At 40.4% G+C, this 15,882-nt stretch overlaps 1 long non-coding RNA gene across 20 annotated transcripts in view; it reads left to right on the top strand.

Moving 5' to 3' along the window:
* Positions 1 to 15,882, top strand: part of LOC140623015 (uncharacterized) — a 402,108-nt gene that overhangs the window by 133,455 nt on the left and 252,771 nt on the right. For 6 of the 20 annotated variants that reach the window (XR_012022689.1, XR_012022702.1, XR_012022703.1 and 3 more), the window contains 3 exons: positions 152 to 243; positions 8,738 to 8,858; positions 13,368 to 13,439. The exons of 1 other annotated variant lie outside the window; for it this stretch is intronic. This is a non-coding gene — a long non-coding RNA (uncharacterized lncRNA). Of the gene's footprint in view, positions 1 to 151; positions 244 to 814; positions 1,172 to 8,737; positions 8,859 to 13,367; positions 13,836 to 15,882 lie in introns of those variants that run through there. 13 more of the 20 variants (XR_012022693.1, XR_012022684.1, XR_012022686.1 and 10 more) reach the window with 8 other exon arrangements.

The raw sequence follows: 15,882 nt of genomic DNA, 5'->3' as shown, positions 1-15,882 counted from the left end.
AATTGATATGTTGAAATCTGAACCCCCACAGTGATGGTTTTGGGAGGTGGGGTCTTTGGGAAGTGATTAGGTCTTAAGGGTAAAGCCCTCTTCAATGGGAATAGTACCCTTATGAAAGGAACTCCAGGGAGCTCTCTTTCTGCCATGTTAGGACACTGCAGGCCACCTACAGAATGGAAGAGGGCTCTCACCAGAACCTAACTATGTTGGCATCCTGATCTTGCTCTTCGAGCCTCTAGAACTGTGAGTAATAATTTCTGTCATTTATAAACCACTGAGTCTTTGGTACTTTGTTGTGGTAGTCTGAATAGACTAAGACAGTTGCCAGTATTTTTGATCTACAAACAATGGGCCCAATACTAAATAAATATTTTACTGATATTATCTCCTTTAAACTATGTAAACCTCAGTGAAATTGGTGCTGTCATTATCTCCATTCTACATGGGAGGAAACTGAGGCTCAGGCAAGCTAAATATGATGCCAGGTTCACCAGGTAGTAAATGAAAGAGCTGGGGCTCACACCCAGAAGTGATTTTGGATATGAGCTGATACCATAATGGGTTGAGACTTTAGAGGATAGTAAGATGGGAGTAGTTTTATTTTATATGTGGGAGGAATTCAAATTCTTGAGGGCTATGGTAGATTAAATAGTCCCTCAAAGATACAGGGTCCTAATCCCTGCACCCTGTGAACATTACTGCATATGGTTAAAGAGGACATCAAAGGTATGATTAAATTAAGGATCTTGAGATCAGGAGATTATCCCGAATTTTCCAAGTGGGTTCTAAATGCAACCCTATGTCTCCTTATAAGAGGCAGAGGGAGATTTGCACACAGAAAAAGAAGAGAAGGCAATGTGATCACAGCGGTGGAGATTGAAGGGATGTGATCACAAGAAAGCCAAGAATACTGGCAGCCACCAGAAGCTGGAAGGGGCAAGGAAAAGATTCACCTCCTGAGCTGTTCAAGAGAGTGTGGCCTTGGTGTCACCTGATTTCCACCCAGTAATACTGATTTCAGACTTTTGAAGTGTGAGAATAAATTTCTGTTGTTTGAGACACCAAATTTTTGATAATTTGTTTCAGCAGCCTCAGGAAACTAATACAGCTGACCCTTGAACAACAGGGCTTTGAACTGCACAGATCCACTTATATGCAATTTTTTTTCATTAAATACACGTATAATACAACAAATGTCTTTTCTCTTTGTTATCTTAACTTTTTTTCCAGATTATTTTATTGTGAGAATACAGTATATAATACATATAACATACAAAATATGGTAATCGGCTGTTTATGTTATCAGTAAGATTTCTGGTCAACAATAGGCTATTAGTAAAGTTTTGGGGGCTTCAAAAGTTGTCCTCAGATTTTTTTGACTGCATGGGGGAAGGGGAGTGTTGGTGCCCCTGAACCTCCACATTATTCAAGGGTCAGCTGAACAAATGCTAAGTAATATTTGGATCTCTGCCTATTTAAATATAATTCCAAGGGTGCAGATGTTGAATAAAATTTCCTACAACTGCGCAGTTGTGCTTAAATGAGGGCCACTAAGAACTTTTCTTTGTCAACTAAGAATGGTGGTTCCCAAACTTAGCTGAACACTGGAATCACCTGGGGAGATTAAAATTCCTAATTATCCAGCCACCACCCAGACCAATTACATCAGAATCTCTGGAGGTTGGACCCAGGCATAAGTTCTTTTTTAAGCTCCCAGATGATTAAAAAATGTAGCCATATTTGGGAATGGTTGAGTTAGAAAGTCAGAAACACCTCTATCTGTGCTTGGATCTCTGCCTGTAATTCTGGGCATGTATTTCCAAGTGCCTTGCTAAGTGCCCTCATCTGGTTGCCACGTACCTCAAACCAAATATATCAGAAACAGAGCTCATTCCATTATCTCTACACACTTGTTCCCTGTCCATGCACCCAGCATGGATTCTGGTGCTACCAGCTTCTCTGTCATCTCAGCACTCTCTTCTTCCCGCCTCTCTCCCTCACCCCCAGACAGACACTTCTCCCATCTGAGCCCTAAGTGAGCTCTGAATGGGGTGGAGGAGACAAGTGGATGCCAACTTGAAGCCTTCCCTACTGTCCTGTAGAACTACTGCTTTTAAAAAATATCTGATTAATAAATTAAAGTTTTATGAAAGATAGCATTGGAAAAATGGGTTCTGCTTAAAGAATGGAAAAAGAAGTGAAAATAGTATAGCTGCATTACACATCCTGTGTCTTAAACAGAAGACCTATATTTTCATGGGAACTGTAATCTGCGGAGCTGCTAGGAATGGTAAACTTGATAGCTTACTGTGTCTGGGCAAACTGCAACAGGGAAGCTATAGGAGGAGGCCCAGAAACAAAAAAGAGAACCGTAAGAAGTCTGAAAGGGAAGGCAATGCATATCTTCAAAGCCAGAAGCTACTCCTTACTACAAAACTAGGAGACATTCTTTCCTTTTCATGTATGAGTAAACCAAAGTTCAGAAAGGCTCAGACGCTTATCCAAAGTGACACAGCTAATAAATTGTGGCTTCTAGATTTGAATCAGGATCTTACTCATCCCAAGGCCCCCAGACTTAAACTCCTAGTTTGATCTGTTTTCATCATCCTCAGTTTTCGTAAACTTCAGTGTGTGTACGAACACCTGGACTGTTAAAGATGCCAATTCCTAGGCCCAGCAGCTGGGAATTGATACAAGAGGTCCAGAGCAGGGTCCAGGCACCTATATTTTTTAAACCAGTATCTGAGGTGATCCTCATGTAAGCAGAATACAGACCACACTCTGAAAAACCTAACATATGTTTTATGCAGGATTTGTGGCAAGGGCGAGATGTCCTTGGCTTTACCCCTATGTTTTTTGCAGCATTATTTATAATAGCCAAGCTATGGAAGCAACCCAAGTGTCCATGTAGATGAATGGATAAAGAAGATGATATATATATAGATAGATAGATATTGATGATGAAGAAGATATATTATATATATATATAATGTGTGTATACAATGTGTGAATATTACTCAGCCATGAAAAGAATAAAATTTTGCCATTTTCAACAACATGGATGGACCTAGAGGGTATAATGCTAAGTGAAATAAGTCAGAGAAAGAAAAATACCATATGATTTCACTCATATGTGGAATTTAAGAAACAAAAGAAAAGAACTAAGAGAAAGAACGAAAGAAAGACAGAAAGAAAGAAAGAAAGAAAGAAAGAAAGAAAGAAAGAAAAGAAAGAAAGAAAAGAAAAGAAAAAAGAGAAAAGAAAAGAAATAAAATCAAACCAGACTCTTAAATGCAGAGAACAAACTGGTTGTTGCCAGAGGAGAGGTGGGTGTGGGAATGGGTGAAATAGGTGAAGGGGATTAAGAATACACTTATCTTGATGAGCACTGAGTAATAGAATTGTTGAATCACTGTATTATACACCTGAAACTAATATAACACTGTATGTTAACTATACTTCAAAAAAAGAAAAATGTCCTTGGTTTCAAGAACTTGTTGAAACAGTTGCAGGCTATGAGAAGCTTATGCCCCTACTTTCCAGAAAGTGGCTTTTGGGGCTTAGACTGGCTACAGGATTGGAGGATTGGGCTTCTGTTAGCATTCCAGCAAGATCTTACCAAGGGCAAGAGTAGCTGCCTGTCCCATGGGGAGCATCTGGTTCCTTCTCAACCTCCTAAATCCTATAGATCCCACATTTCTACAGAGCAGGTGAAGTGATTTTAACATTGCCAAGAGGACCCAATTTTAAGGTCAGATTTTGCAATAGCCAAATGCTGCTGCAGTAGCTGTCAGCTTTGTCCCCTTTGCAGCCTGCCTGAAAGAGAGCGATACAGACTCACTTATCTGTTGATCTGGCTCACAGCTACAGGATGCTTTCTGCTACCAAGGCTCAATAATGGCAGCTTTGAAGTCCAGCGAGAGTGTGAATTTATTGTTTTGTAAAGACCAGATTCCTGAACAGGTCATAAATTACCTTGTTAGACAAAGGCTTCTGGGGAAATGTAATGTGTTGAAATCCTTCAGTGGGTGATTATCCTAACACATTGCTGGCAGAGCAAATAACTGGCACTCAAACACCAAAACCCAACAGCTGCCAAACTCCAGAGACACTACAGCTAGGCTAGGCTTTGAAATCTTAGTTAACCTTTCTCCTAGGTGAGAAAGAGGAGAAAAAAGAAAGAGAATAGCAATTTTAAAAAAATTGACTTTACATTCCTGATCTTGTTTAGGAAAAGTCTGTTTTGGGAAGCCAATGAAATATAGCTAATTACTGTTAAAAAGACTTTGGTGGCATTTTTTTTTTCCTGGATCTCAAGAAGATTCCTTTTCATTTTTGGAACATTGGCTTTTTGGTGCTCATACCTTTCCTATCTGTCTAGGTGACCTCCTCACAGTTATAACTGGCATAATTAGCTCTTTGACAAAGGGCACTGATTGGTCATTATCTGATGATTCTTAGGGTCACTTTTCTACTCTTCAGGCCTGGCATGAAATATCAGCCTCTGTTAGGAACTCATCATCCTCTCTTACCTCCTCCAATAGAGTTTTTGCAATTTCTAGTTAGTTGGAAGACCTTGAGTAGATTCAAAATGCAAACTAAAGATAAAATCAGATCAAAATTTGGATTGTGAACTTTCTTTTAGAGTAGTATTTTTAAATGTGCATTGCATGGAATTTAGAAAATAGGGAATATTGAAAATACACAGAAGAAAAATAAGAACTACCCCACAGCCCATCAGCCAGCTAATAATAAAGCTGTTATTTACATTTTGGCTTAAAAATGGGCTTACACTGAACTTACTTCTTTTTAACCTATTTTTCCACACAGCTAGATATCATAGTCATTTGCTTATGTCATTGACAATGTATGTACAACATCTTTTCCAATGACTACAAAGTAGACCTCCTCCTAAGTTTGTTGGTTAGAAGATAGTGCTAAGTATTCCCCAGGTACTTAGTTGGTTAAAGGATGTGAAAGATAATTGCCTTCTTCTCTGTGGGTCAAGAGCATCATTCATTCATTTGTTCAGCAAATATTTATTGAGTACTTACTATGTTTCAGACACTGTTCCGGATGCTGTGGATACAGCCTGAGTAGTCCAGACAAAAATCAGTCCTCCTGAGGCTCTGTGGGAGTGTCAGTACACTTTTTAAAAGTTGCTGAATTCCTTTTAAAATTGAGGACTTGGGTTGCATATACCAAACACCCCTCAAACAAAGCCCACTGATAGTATATTAAATCTTAGGAATTAATGTTAGTCATCATAGAATATCATGTTTTTTGTTTATACTCCATCTAGCACAGGACCTGGTACATAGTAAGAGCTCAGTAAATATTGGTTGAACGAATTTATAAGTAAGTGTCTCCCACATAATTGAAGTTGGGTTTGCTTATCAAAAGTTAGGATTTCTTCCTGGGATTCTGGAAGGGAAACAAAAGCTAAATGTTATAGTGGCTCTTGTCTCCTTAGACATTTGTCCACAAAGGAGAAGACAAATTAAATCAGATAGCCTTGTCAAGAGTTGCCTCTAAGCCTGAGTTTTCTTGTCATGGACAGAGTGCTATGCTCAAGTACTAGAGACCTTCATATCTTGGCATTGCAACATGCCCTCTGGAAAGGAGAGGGCTGGGTCAGCTCTACATTGTTCAGACATTTTCAGGCAAGGAAAGAGAATCAGCTTATTAATCTCAGCAGCAAAGGAAACAGTTCTCTGCAGAGGATTGTGAGCTTTGGGGAATGCATTCAAGTATGTGCTGTCCCAGAGCAAGACATAGGCTTGATGTATGTGGTATTCAGAGACTCAGAAACTGGAAAAAACAGAGATTAGATCAAGTTCTTTTCACCTATTTGATTTGTGTCTGATGCCTACATTTTGACAGATAATTAGCAGGTCATATAGAGTACCTGGAAGGCACTGAAATATTACAATTTACGGGTAGCCAGCTCCAGATGGTAGACTGTATGTTAAGAGTCATACCAGAGTTGGATTGCCAGATCTCTGACACTTGGAAAAAATGATCATAGAAGATGTTTGAATTTGCTTTAAGGCAGAACCTAATAAATATGTGCTCATTGTGGGAACTGAAGCAGTAAATCTGTTATTTTTGCTAAGAACTAGCAAACTCTGAGAACAGAATGAGGTGAGAGGAAAGTTTGCTGAATTAGAGAGGGTGGAATAAAATGTGTAAATGTCACTGAAAGAAATGTTAATGAAGCAGAGCTAATTTCTGTAGGTGAGGGGTTTTTGGCCTCTAGAAGGATATAGAAAAAATGGCTGGTGGTTTGATGGTCAAAGTTTCTTTCTTAGAAGAGGAAGACCCACTGAGAGTTTGTTTCAGGTCTGTTTTATGTCTGATCTCCCTTGACTTTTGTACAAAGTTGGATAACAATAAAATAATAATCAGCTTCTGTATAGAAAAGGGGAGTTGGGCAGCCCGGGTAGCTCAGTGGTTTGGCAGCCTTCAGCCCAGGGCCTGATCCTGGAGACCCGGGATCGAGTCCCACATCGGGCTCCTGCATGGAGCCTGCTTCTCCCCCTGCCTGTGTCTCTGCCTCTCTCTGTGTCTCTCATGAATAAATAAATAAAATCTTAAAAAAAAAAGAAAAGAAAAGAAAGAAAAGAGAAAAGAAAGAAAAGAAAAGAAAAGAAAAGAAAAGAAAAGAAAAGAAAAGAAAAGAAAAGAAAAAAAAGAAAGAAAGAGGAGTAGTGGCTGAGTCCTGCAGGTGGAGGAGTCCAGGCCTGGGCTATTCTCCAAACCTTTTATTCACCAGCCTTTTGAGAGCAGACCCCAGCCCCACTTAATTGTACTATTACTTGGGCAAGTTACTCACCTCTCAGGTTGACAAGAAAAACTTCAAGGGAAATGTTCTCTTCTGAGTAGAAACCCACAGATGATGATTAGGAAAGCAAATGAGTTTTAGAAATTCTATCCCTGTTTGAACTTGTAGGAATGCGTATCAACTCTAAGCCTCCTCATACCTATCCATGTGGCTGTGTCACAAATATTTCAAATTCACTGTGTTGAGAACATTGCGCATGTACCTCATAAATGCATCTGGGACCATCAGAGCCATCCATTGCCATCCCCACATGCCATTAGACTGCAAGCTCCAGGACAATCATGGAGTTGATGTCACTCATCACCATGCTCACAGTGCCTGGCACAGCACCTGGCATATTGCAGGCACTTGGTGTTTGCTTCATGAATGAAGGATTGTCTCCGCCTTCTGTCTTTAGGTTCTCCTTTTTCTAGGATCTCCACACACTGTCACAGAGCTGAAATACCAGTCCCATGTATTACCTACTTAAATATCTTAGAGGATACCCCATTGTAGGAAAGAAAATGTGTGGAGACCCTCCTGATAATGAACTTTGCTTACCTTTCTGACATCATCATGTTCTGTTCCCCTTGGCCCTTCTCTGAGCTCCAGCTGAAGAGGAACAGCTCAGGCCTTTACACCTCAGTGCTTTCCTGTATTTCTCATTCAGGCTAAAGACCAGTTTGTGAGGAACTAGAAAATGCCTATCCACACCCCTAAAAAAAAAGCCTTGAAAGTTTCTCTGTGATGGTTAGCATCAAAATCATGTTAGCCTCTGCATTTTTCAGATGAGATGGCCATGCAGATGCATTATGGGGAAATGCATTTGTCAAGAGGGAAATACTCATTTATTTGAGCAGACCTATCAAGGTTACCTTTAAAGATAAATGAAACTTTTACTGTTAGCGGAAAAAAAGCCTTAAATACAATCACTGTGCTGCAATATCACTACATGTAGGAAAAGCTCATATTCTGCCTCCAGTCATATCTTATCTGGGGACAGAAACAGTTTTGGAGCCAGTTATAGTTCTGACCCTCAAGAAGGGGCAATTGTTGCGGTGACTTGGGGATGGGAGTGGTGTGGTTAAGAGAGTGGCTGGGAGAGCTTCTCCAAGAAACTTCTGGAAGAGGGTTAGAGAACACTGGGAAGAAAAGCAGACAGGGATTTGAGGCCTAAGCTCTGCTCAGGTCTTAGTCTTCTGGTTTGTGATCCACCTTAAGATGTGAGCTCAGGTTTATGGGCACTTTATGGGAACACCCAGGGCTGCAAAATTTATTTTCCATGGCACCAGAACATGTACCTTTCAACTTCTTGTCAGCCCTCTCCTACCACAGAAGGAGAAAAACAAAACATCGCCTTCCCTCCCCACCCCAACTTCTTTTCTCCCTTTTTTTTTCCTCTTTGCTCCACTCAAAAACTATTTTCTACTTCACTAAGCCCATTAGCTGAACCAACACTGTAAAAACTTCATTTTGGTCCTCTCTCAGCTTAGGGACTCTTTTCCTAAAATTCTAAGGAGGGTAGTTTTGTGGGTACATAGGGAAAACCTGAGCTCTCCAAAGAAGTGAAGTTATGAACTAATAGGCTCAGTGGCCAAGTTCTTGGGGAATTTGGGGCTTCTTCATTAACATAAAGAGTATGTTTCTCTCAGGTTCTGAGTGAATTGGTCCTATCTGTATGTTCTTACTCTTGAAAGTTAATTTTGCATTTTCTAGTTTCTTGGTGCCGTTCAAAACTCCTCCTAAGACTGGCCCTTCATTTTTCTTGCTCTCCTTTGGGCCTCTGGATGTCAGTGAGAAAAGTCTAACAATGACTCGTCTTTTGAGAATGTGAGTCCCTGTGGGTATCTAGCAGGTAAAGAGGAGGTCATGGAAGCAGCAGCATGGTCATTTCGTCAATATTTCCTTTTGAAGGCATGGAAGCTCTGGCTCACCAGCCTGCCTCTGCTTGACAAATGATGAAGATAATGAAAGTGAAGGTGCAGAGCGGAACGGCCAAGGCAGTCTGGGCACGTCTCTCATCACCACCTGTTTGGTGAGCTTGTGTTTATTCCCTGCCTTTGAAGGGCTGGCAGGCTGTGTGGCCTGGGCCTGCGAACACCCAAATCCTGGAGCAAAGAGAGGTTGGAAGACAGATGAAGGGAATACTTTCAAACAATATTGCTTTCTCTAATTAGTGCAGACAGAGAGCCCCCCGAGGAGTTTCAGGTGACCTCAGCCTTGCAAGGCTCCGGTATTTCTCAGAACCGACAGGGGCTGGAAACCTTTTCACTTTGCACAGACTGGTCTGGGAATCTTGAAAGAATCCATTTTCTTCTGACCCACAGTGCTTCTGGGTGTGCATGTAGTGGGTTGGGGGGGTGGGGTGAAAGATTCTCTAAGACATTTATTCTCATTGTTCTTTTGGTTGTGATAAATCCCATGCACAGAAAAGTCTGCATTCCTAGGTCCTTCTGTTTGAGGTTCTATTTGAGACCTGACTAGGAAGCCCCAGGCTGCCCTGTGCATGACCTCTTTTGATCATGCCCTGAAAGTTTATGTTTCTCCTTCTTTACCTTTGCATACTGTAGAGGAGAAATTGTAATAATGCTTACTGTGGGCCAAGGCCTTTTTTATGCTCAGGGCTTTGGAAGACAGTAATTATCATCACTAATGAAGAGAAAACTCAGTTTTATAGAGGCCAGCAACATTCTAAAGCCCCATAGCAGATATCTCATAGAGTTAGGATTTGCACCCAGGCCTGTCTAGCTCTTAGCCACCACACCATCCTGCCTCTTTTGAGAAAAGGATGGTTAATATGGGTTGTGTTGATACAAAGCAGCCTCCTGAAATCAGCTTTGCATAAACGAGCAGCAGGAATGTGCACATTTCACAGTGCACATTTCACAGTAGCTGTTTGAAACCTCAGGACTAGCAGATTGGCAGGGCTGTACTATGTTAGGAGTCCAACATGTCAGATCCTATTTGTACTATACTATCCCTGACCATGAGAGCTTGAGGAAATCACCTGAGCTTTCTGTACTGATTTCCTCATCCAGCAAATAATACCTATATTTTCCACTTTGCAAAAATGGTTTTGAAGGAGCTTTGTGGACTAAAAACGACCTTATGACCATAAGGGCCACCTGGATGAGGCATTTTCAAAATAGAGCTGTGAGTACAGAAATTTTTTTGGCATATTTTATATTTTCATGATAGGTCACTGATATGTTTTTAGATATGTGAAACCTTCACAGTCTCACCTTCAAAATCACAGTCCAGTAAGATCCTAGGCTTCTTTATGTCTGAGTTACAACAAATAAAAGAATACCAATCCTCTGTACTTGTTAGAAAACGCAACTTCCTTGAAAGTATTGTCTTGGTGGGTATTCTGACTCAAATGCTTCCCAGTCTGGTTAGATTTTTTAAGAATGTAATATGACCATCTTCTGTGTTGTTTATTGGGCAGTATGTTTCATGCCTCATTTGCCCTCAAATTCATATTTTAATTCGTCAGAGTATTTGTTCTGCCCTGTATGTGCTCTCACTCACAGTCACTGAAACCTTTGCACTTTAAACATTGGCCAGATGATAGGATATTTATTTTTTATTTTGCCATGTTACATGATTTCTATATATTTTTTTAAAACCAAAAGAACAAAGGAAAAACAGTTAAGAATTTTGCTTTGAATAAGCAGCCAGTGACAGGCTCAAGATGATGAGGGTCAGTTTCTACTCCATACACACCTCTTAATTACATGCAGCCTAAATTGGGGCTCTGACCTGGATGGCCTATTATCATGTACTCTGATGGGTGCCATCCACCAGTGTCCATCTTTCATGTGAGTCCATAATTTTGTCCTCCCAGCAGGCAAGGGGACTAGAGCCAGGCTGGTTTCCTTACAATTACTAAATAGTAAGAGCCAATAATTATAAAATTCCTAAGGAGGATCCCCCTTTTAGCAAGTTCATCTTCTCTCCCTCTTCTTGCCAATTTCATACCTACAATCACATCCCAGTGGGGTTGGGAATTTTATTATGTTTATTGGCAATCTGTTTTGTAGACTATTTTTAAACTGCCATGGACTTAAAAAGATATTAACCTTAAGGGTAGATCATTAAGTTAATCATAGTTCCCTTATTATATTTATTCTTTTATTCCCCATTCTGATTCCCTAGCATGCTTTCAATGTTAACCATTTCAATGTGTCTATACCATGTGTACGCATGTGTGTATGAGATTGTGTTTTTGTAAATGGCTATGAGCTTTCATCACTGATTTTTTTTTCCCCTCTGTACCCAACTATCTTGGGAGCTTTCAGGTCACCATGGATGTGTTTCTGTTTTTTTGGCAAGTGAATAACGTGTATACACATAAATCTACCATTTTCACTTAGAAACGTAGCCAGAGTTCTTATAAATTCTGTTGCAATGAGTCTTTCTTTTACTCACATCTCTTGAGAAGTCACCTACCTGATAGAATCTTAACCTTTGAAAAGTACTTCTTGTACTTTTGAGTACAAGTACAATGAGATGATTATCTCATCTTTGAGGAGGAGGGGATTGATGCCAAGATGTGATGGAACTGAGAGGTAGAGGGAACCAAATACTGGCAGACAGGTGGTAGGTGAGATACCTAGGTCTGACATTAGGTTAGCCACTAGGCATGAACCCTTGAGAAATTTACATAAACCACCAAAGCCTCAGTTTTCTAATCTGGAAAATGGATTTAGTATCTGTGTTATAGTGTTGAGTTACAGTTAAATGAAATAATATATTGACAAGCACCAAACTCAATGCCTGGTATATACGAAGCATCCAGAGGGTGTTGGTTGGATCAAAAGATCTCTTATGGATAATTTGAAGTTTCATGCCGAATTTGGATAGTAGGGAAGAAGCCCTTACCTGAGATGACAGGAAAAGAAATGTTTGAATTGCTGCAAGGGGCTCATTATATTTGCCTAAAAATGAAGGCATAAGTGCAGGGAATAGCCATTGGCCTTTGCAGAGTTACTTAACAAAGAAGAGTTGTGCAGGAAGGCAGAAACAACATTAAGATACCTATATCCTTTTAATATATTGCTTCTCTATTTCTCAACTGTGAACACAGTGGCTGTCTCTGAAATGGGAGTTGAAAGCTTGATTCCTAAGATTCAGCTATGAGCCTTCGTTTCTTTACCAGTCAGAAAGTGGAAGGGTCAGCATTTCTCAGTGGGGCAATGCAATTCTTCACTGCATGCGACAGACCCAGGACTGCAGAACAACAGTACCCAGGGCCATTGTTACCCCAGCCTCTTTCACTGTTCAACATGCTCCTTGAGGGAAGTTGCCACATCTCCAGGGTCCCTTCTGGAGCTGGCTTTCAGGGAGTCCATGTTACTTACCCAGAGTGGGTAACAAAGCATTGTAGTATTGGTAGGAACGGTCATTTCACTTACTTAGTTCTAAATTACCTTCATGAATGAACAGATTGAGTGGAAGAAGCTGTAGGCTGGTATAACGGTGATCGGAGCAGACTGCATTCTGTCTCTGAGCCCAACTTCATCTTCTGCATTTGAGAGAAAACCACTTGCCACACACCATTCCTGTAGGACTGACATGGGATGGCATTCACTAAGGCACAAACATTGTGCCTAACTTCTGTGTTTTCAATTAATTTTTTTTAAAGATTTTATTTATTTACTCATGAGAGACATAGAGAAGCAGAGACATAGGCAGAGGGAGAAGTAGGCTCCCTATGAGAGCCTGATGTGAGACTTGATCCCAGGACCCTGGGATCATGACATTAGCCAAAGGCAGATGCTCAACCACTCAGCCACCCAGGTGCCCCTCAATATAATTTTTTTTAAAAGGAGATTGTTTTAGTGGTTCTTAGAAGCCCAATATGACAGCTTTTTTGAATAATAGTGCCTATATCTACATGTGTCATAAAGAATGTTGGCTTCTCTTCATGACCTAGAAAATGGTCCCAGCCTCCGCCTTGCCTCTTACTGTGGCCTTGTACACCTCGGTGCTGAAGATCTTTCAGGCTTAATGACCTCCCCAGACTTCTTAGGATGGATGAGAAGTTGCTTATGTATCCTGTACAACAGAAAAGGAAATGGAATGAAGTGGGGAGAGTCTACAGGGGAGGCTACTTAGAGCTCTGATTTGCCACTTCCTTCCAGAAGCCTTTTTATATAGCTTTGCTAGATCAAATGCAAAATAAAGTTGTTAAATGGAACAGGAAAAGGTCCTCATCATTTTTGCACTGAAGTCCATGATATTTACCTTCAGATTTGGAGAAATGAAAGGCCATCTCCTCAGCTGTTAATTGGAGTAGTGCTGGAGGAACAGCAAGCAGTAGCCTTTGACATTTAGAGAACTAGACCAGATGCTTTTAGCACATTAAAATCAGATTTTTGATTTGTATTTATGTATGTAAATATCCTTTTTCCTTCCAATTTTATTCTTTGTATTTATATATTTGCATTGTGCTCTGAACACAATCACTATGATTAGCAATATTTATTTAAAATTAGGAAATATTTATTTTGCTGTGATTTCATTTCTCCCCTATTTTCAGATGCAGTAAAGTCAAATGCCCTAATGATGAAGGCAGCGAAAGGAGATTTAACCCAGTAGCTGACTCATTTGAGTAAGACCATACTTTCTGTTACTGCCTCAAAAGGGAAATGTCTCACCTGTAAGGGTTTGTATTTCTCCCCACCCATTCCTTCACCTAGGTTAAGAAGGACAGCCATCACTAAAACCTTGAAATCTTCAGAAACCCCATTGTGGAAGGAGTGGGTCTTCTTTTAGTCCACCCATTCTGATAAAGGATTTTTAAGAAGTTCTTTTCCAACAGTGGGAACATCTTGGCTCCCTGGGACCTTCCCAGGGTCAACTGATGCTTGATGATAAGACACATGGGTCTTACCAGCTCCAAGGATGCTAAGTTGGGTTAGAATATTCACTGGACAGCTTTTGGATTGCTTTCTAATTGCTCATGGCTTTGTATTTTGGAAAATTAAAATATAAAAGGAGTTTCTTTTCAGGTTGAACATTTGTGTTCTTGCCAAAGTATATTGCTGCTTCTGGCTTCCAATAAGAGTAGGCCTTACTATAAAAGGTCCACAGAGTACCTGGGGCATGCCTCCTGTGATGGGGGCTTCCCCAAGGTCCTCTTGTGGACTCTTGAAGACCTTGGTACAGGGCTTCCTTTGCACTTCTTTCCTTTGGGGGAATGATTAGGTATGTCATTTAATCAATTTGGGTTGCTAGCCTAAGGTTGTTAAAAAGCAGATGTTGATCATGGGAGTAATAATTAAGAGCTGCATACCCCAAATCATTTATAATCTGAGTCTGAAGCACGTGTCAGGTCTCCTTCTTCCCTCCTCCTGCCCCAAATGTGCTACCTATAATGAATGTACCTTTAAGCACCTCACCTGCCAAGTGGTGTCCTCCTGCTGCTGATGCTATGAGATATCTCCAGAGATCTATAGGTATAGCGGGCCCCATGTACTAAATCCACACAAAGGGCCATCCCCACCCTTCCCCAGCTCACATTTTATAATGCTCAGTCTGAAATGACCTTTAAAAAGCCAGATAATATTTTATTTACCTTTTTTCTCCCATTTACTGTTAAATGTTAATGAAGGTAAGAGATTCAAATTCCTGCTAATAAAACACTTTAATTGACTCCAGTGTAACCATAACTGTAAATTGGCTACTTTGTATGAACGACCTTAGAGCTTCCCTGCCCCCGACTCTGCCGCCTGTGCAAGTTTGGAAGTTGACAGCAAACATTTCCTTTGTTCTTCTTGGGCTTCGCATGCAGCCTGAGGGCCCTCTACTTTAAGACTTGCAACCAGGAGCAATTTCAGATCTCTCCTCTCAACAGAATTCACTGCCCTTTATTCCTCCCAGAACTTCTGTTGACATCCTTCAGGTTCAGGGCCCTATAATAAGCACCACCTCCTCCAGGAAGCCATATAGGATCCCTGTTTCCCTCTCCTCTTCCTCCAAATGGGCACAGCATTTTGTTGACTTTCCCTGTGATACTTCTCATTTTGCCTTTTGTTTTGGTAACATCTGTAGTGATGTTCTCTTCTTACTTAGAAACTCTATGCATGGTTTGTGTTCAGTAAGTATCTATTCAATTAACTGGTTTTAGTGAAAAGAAGAAAAACTTGATTTCTACTGTCTTATACCATACCCATTCTCTGGGGAATTCTTAAAATACTTGCTAGATGTTCTTTGTCTGGATTTCTTAGGCAAGACCACTCACTATTCAAACCTTTATAATAACTTGCTGCTTTAGAGAAAAAAAGAAAAATTAATGGATGGTTGTCCTTAATTTTAGGTTTTCCTCCTATAACCTCTGCTTATTCCATCTGCATCTATCTTCAATTATCTGTGACTATATATCCCTCAACCCTAGCTCACCAGGGGAATGTTAACCTCTGGACTTACCTGGGGAACATCAACACTATCATGACCTGAGCTCTTCCCCTAACCAATTAAAACAAATTCTGGGGGTGGGGCCTAGACATCTGAGATGATCCTTACTGTAAAGAGAAGATTGTCCCTAAACTAGAAGAGATCGCATAGAAGAAAAAGATAGATATCCCAGAAGAAACTGAAGAAACAAATCTTAGGCCTGAAGGTAAATTCTGTATAAAATAAATGTAAATAAAAGTAAAATATATATGTTAAGTATACTAGTGGGAAATTTTGGAAATAGATAATCTAGCTTAGTTTCAGTTTAAAAAGTTAATATGTCCTCATGGCTTTACATTTATATAGAAAACCTTGAATAGTCCTTTTTTGGCTTGTTTCATGGCAGTTTTCTTTTGGGCTATGTTGTTTCATGGCATGCTCTAGTGTTTTACCTGCTGAAATTGCTGGATTTAAGCAAATGTTTCTGCCAGGCAACACCCATGCCAGCAAAGCTTTTGAACTCCTAGACTCCTGTCAGTGTGGCCTAGTTACATTTGTTCTGTCCCTGTAGCTATGGACTTCTTTGCTTTCCCAGACTGTTTATCAGTGTGCCTATTGGCCACAAGAGGGACAAGGAGAAAAACGGAATGGCTTAATAC

Source organism: Canis lupus, chromosome 32 (assembly GCF_048164855.1).
Source record: "Canis lupus baileyi chromosome 32, mCanLup2.hap1, whole genome shotgun sequence".
In the NCBI taxonomy this organism is placed as follows: Eukaryota; Metazoa; Chordata; class Mammalia; order Carnivora; family Canidae; genus Canis; species Canis lupus.
Note: the sequence above shows the minus strand (reverse complement) of the source record. Positions and strands in the feature narration are given on the sequence as shown.